This window comes from Galeopterus variegatus, unplaced genomic scaffold (assembly GCF_000696425.1).
Source record: "Galeopterus variegatus unplaced genomic scaffold, G_variegatus-3.0.2 Scaffold146, whole genome shotgun sequence".
Classification (NCBI taxonomy): domain Eukaryota; kingdom Metazoa; phylum Chordata; class Mammalia; order Dermoptera; family Cynocephalidae; genus Galeopterus; species Galeopterus variegatus.
Genome location: NW_007726257.1, coordinates 213,611 through 218,240, shown reverse-complemented (window position 1 = coordinate 218,240; position 4,630 = coordinate 213,611). Strand labels below are relative to the sequence as shown.

Genomic DNA, 4,630 nt, shown 5'->3' with positions numbered 1-4,630 from the left:
CTTGGCGGGAGCGCCGCCGCGCTTCCCAAGCGGCGCACTGTAGCAGTGCGCCACCAGGCCGGCCCAAGAGGTAATGATATTGAAAATAAATTTCAATTACACAATCCATATGTTGCCTTGAGTAACCCCTAACACAAACTATTAGTTCTAGAAATTGAAAATGGTATTTTAATTTAGGTATCCATTATTTATATATTTAGGTGGCTGGCCGAAGTGGGGATCCAAACCCGTGATCCTTGGTATTATAAGGCTTTACTCTACCCAACTGAGCTAACCTGCCAACCTCTAGGTGTTCTTTAATAAGATTGAAAAACAAAGCACATGTTAAATTTCAGTACTAAAACATGGAATTCTTAGACATTTTTATATTCATTAGTGCCTTAGCTGATTTCCTACAAATGTCTTTAATTTTTGCTATATTAAGAAATGTATATTAACTCCCATATATCTGATTTCTAGAGTTATTTCTCTTTAGCTAATTTAACAAGCTCTAGGGAAGTTTCTTCTAATGATAAATTCTGTCACCAGTGCTCAAATGTTCATTTGCACCTTCTCTAAGAAATTACAGTACAGTATGTAAACTCCCTCTGCTTCTTGTCATTTAGCTTTCTTCACACAGTCACCAGGGCTCTGCCTTTTTATCCTCTACGATTTTGTTTACTCTTTGAAGGTATTCATAACCAAAATACCTCCGCCAAGGGGAAAATTTTTTGAAGAAATGACTTTGCTCAGAGAATTTAGTATCCAAAATATTGGAATGGGGAGGCGTTAGGGAGCCATCATACACTCCATGCAAATGGGGGCTTCCTGTCAGGGATACCAAAGTGGGGAAGCGGGACGTACAGGAAATAATAACGTTAAAGTATCTCAGCAGAAAGATAAGGAAAATACATTCCCATCCAAAAAACCGTGTGTTCGGGGGAGGGAGGGTGTGGAATGCAATCTTAATGGATATAATGCATAGAGTCCATAATCTAAAAGATGGCGTATTCCGTGGTAGCGAGAATAATAATAATCAGAATGAGGAGAGAACAGGGGGTGAGGGTCCACAATGCGATCCTTCCCTTGTTCCACCTCAAACCCTCAAGGCAGTTACTAAACGTGGGGATGAGAGGAGAGAGAGAAAGAGAATGAGTTCGTAAAGAATAGACAGTCCCTTGAATGCCAGAACAACTGGAACCTTGTAGATGAAATAACAAATTGATAAAGGGCAATGAAACTTGTATTTACAGCTTGTATTGTGGAACAGCATCCACACCATCTGTGCCAACACAACTATACAATTTCTCTGAGTAAGAAAAGGATTGCAGTAAAAGACAAATGTTTTCCAGACGCCCATGAAGTAGCAGCTTTTCCTACTTAAAAGTAGAATGGGGAATACGCCAGTATCCTAAAACCATGTAAGTCATGAATGCCCCCCACCCCCGTTAAAGTGTTCCACATGTACAATCTAATACCGTATTTCTGACTAGTCACACTTTTCAAGAATCACATCTTAAAATGCTGAAAGATAATCCTGAAAAGAAACATCAAATGTAAAAGTTGTAAACTCTGATGCCATCTTGCTAAAATATTTTCACAGCTAAGTTTAGGAAAAGAGAACATAATTTTCAATTTATGACCAGTTTACTTTATGCCGTGTGATTTATAACTGACTTGCTGTGTTCTGCATCTAGGTTAATCCTGTTTGCATCCTTAGATCTAAGATGAAAGAAACCATCTTTGGAATTTTTTTTCTAACATAAACAGTTGGAATTTTAATGGAGGCATGAATTGATAGCTGGGATGGTTTCAGCCTGAATTGTTAACGACTCAGCTGTGCCCAGAAATAAACTCAGAAAGATGCAATATACAATGTAATACATTTAGTTAGTACATTATGAACAAGGAATCTAATTATAGTTTCACATTTTTATATCCCTTGAGCTACTAGTGGTTTACCATGCCTAAATTGCTCACTGTTTACTCATTCTTTTTTTTATTATGAGGGACCCATTTAGCAAATTACTGCTCTACTGCACTAAATGGGCCCCAGGAGACCAAGCTGAATTAATATGTTCCCTGTTCACTGGCAGGATGAGACCTTATGGTCTCTCTAAAGTCTTACCCCTCCCTCATAAAACTGATAATTTGAATTCTATCAAGAGCATAGATTGCCACTGTCAGCTTAGGTAGTCCATTTTGTAGATATGGCTTGATAGTTTTCAGATTTTAGTGTACACTTTTTAACCCCATAATTGTTTGTCTTTTTCTTATTTCTCACATCATGCCTCACTGAAATAAACAGACATTCTGTACATCACAACATTGAAGTTTTAGACCAGAAAATGAAGCCATGAAGACCCACTCCCTTCCCCTAACAATGTAAATTCAACAAGTATTTATTGAACTTTTATGTGTACGCATCATTCACCCAAAGTAAATAGTATAGATAAAAAAATACCTGCCTTAATGAAGCTTATGTATAGGCATTGCCGCTTTTTTAAAAAATCTTCACTTAAAGTCAACCTTCCTTTGTACAGAAAGTTCTTATTTTAGGCAAATGGGATATAGGAAAATTAGATATACAAATTATATATTAGAATATAAATATTTCTTCTCAAAATATTATTTATTCTTTCCCTTATAAATGAATTAATCATAGGATTGTTTTAAATATGCCTGTAACTAATACATTTGAATATGTTAATTTTTAAAATTGATTTATATCCAGCTATTTAGAAACATATTTTGGGTTCTAACCCGTCCCAAGTACCTAATACCTCTTTCCATCAAGATCCATATCTAACAAAAATTCTTCCTACATCATCCCAAGGCATTTCTTTTGTTTCTTCCATAACTGAAAACAGAAAAGTATCCTCCAAATAATGGTTCCCCCATACTTATAGTCATTAATTATACGTCGAAGAAGCAGCATTTGTCTTCTCTTTTTTGCCCCACAGTAGAGAGATCACAGGAGACACCCTCAATTCCTAGAAATCCTACCCTTTCTCCCTCTCTGTCTTGTCATATCCAGTGGCCTGGACTCCTGGCATATTAGTTTTCTAAGGCTGCTGTAACAAAGTAACAAAGTACCATGTACTAGATGGCTCAAGACAACAGAAATGTATTCTTTCACAGTTCTGGAGGTTAGAAGTCCAAAATCAAGATGTTGGCAGGACCATTCTCTCCGTGAAGGCTCTAGGGTGGGATGCTTCCCTTCCTCTTTCAGCCTCAGGTGGTTGCCAGCATCCCTTGGCTTGTAGCTTCATCACTACAATCTCTGCCTTGTGGTATCTGTCATCACATGGCCTTCTCCCCATGTTTCTGTGTCCAGATCTCTCTCTTCTTATAAGGACACCAGTCTTTGGATCAGCGCCCACCATCATGACCTCATCTTAACTTAAGTACATCTGTAAAGACCCTGTTACCTGAGGTCCTGGGTAGATGTGAATTCGGGTGAAACACTTCAACCCAGTACGTGAAGTGTTTTGTACCACTCCTCAGGTGTGACAACCTGAAATTTATCAGACTTTTAGACTTCAGGGATTAGTAAAATCTCCCTACACCACCCCTCCACACACACACACAGTTGGTAGCCAAACTAAGTTTACTAACTTTTTACTCATTCATTTAAATATTTATTGATTCTGTTATATGTCAAACATTGTACAAGTAACTGAGTATAGAATGGTGAACAAAACAGTTGCAATCATTGCTTTCAAAAACATTTTTAAACTATAAATACCATAAAAATACTATTTTTAAAAAGATACTTTAACACACAAAAAAAGTAGGAAAGACAAACCTCAGCATAAAAGGTGGGCAATTGAACAAAATTAATTTTATGAAAAACTCCTTAACTTGTATTTTTTTCCTTCATGTTATTACAGATCAAGAAAAATGTCATCCTAGACCAGTTCCAGATCTCAAACTGGCATTTGGGAATCACAGCAGTAGAGCAGCAAAAGAGCCACTGTCTCTAGTAGCCTACAATTCTACAAACAGAAATAGATGGTTGTGTTAGATACAGGACTGTGACTTCTATTATTTGAATTATTTTAAAAAAAACAATCATGTAATGATAATAAAAAAAATTTTTTAAAGAACTGCGACTTCAAGAATTCAACAATTTACAACCATCTGTTGTCATATGTATGAATATATTTTAAAACATGACCATTGCACCAGTGCTACATAATATGTGTGATCTTACCATAATATTTGATCTTACCGAAATGAGATGCCAGGAAAAGCAAGCAGAAGGGCTCAAACTAAGGTGGGTGCATTAATAAATCGAATTGAATGATGGTGACAGGGGTAGAATAACATTCTCAGTTTCCTATACATGCCATAGCTTGAAAGGTAGCACCACGGAACATTTTGGGGAAGTTTCATAATGTTCAAAGTTGGAAGTCAAAAGTCCTGGTTGTGTCCTAACTAGCAATGTATCACCTTGGGAATACATTTGACCTCAAGGAGCATTCATGTACAGATTTACAAAATGAAGGGGTTGAAAAAGAGGGTGTCGCTAAAATCTCTTTGGTTCAAAGAAATTCCTGTTTCTGACAAATAGCAAAATTGTTTTATTTGGAATACTGGCAAAAGTTTTTGTTAGTCACAAAGCAGAGACCTTCATATTTAAATGCTA

At 36.7% G+C, this 4,630-nt stretch overlaps 1 long non-coding RNA gene across 1 annotated transcript; it reads left to right on the top strand.

Moving 5' to 3' along the window:
• Positions 1-34: 34 nt before the first annotated feature.
• On the top strand, positions 35-4,088 carry LOC103606669. Its single transcript, XR_551907.1, has 3 exons — positions 35-70; positions 1,233-1,400; positions 3,873-4,088. It is a non-coding gene; the product is annotated as an uncharacterized LOC103606669 (long non-coding RNA).
• Positions 4,089-4,630: the final 542 nt, after the last annotated feature.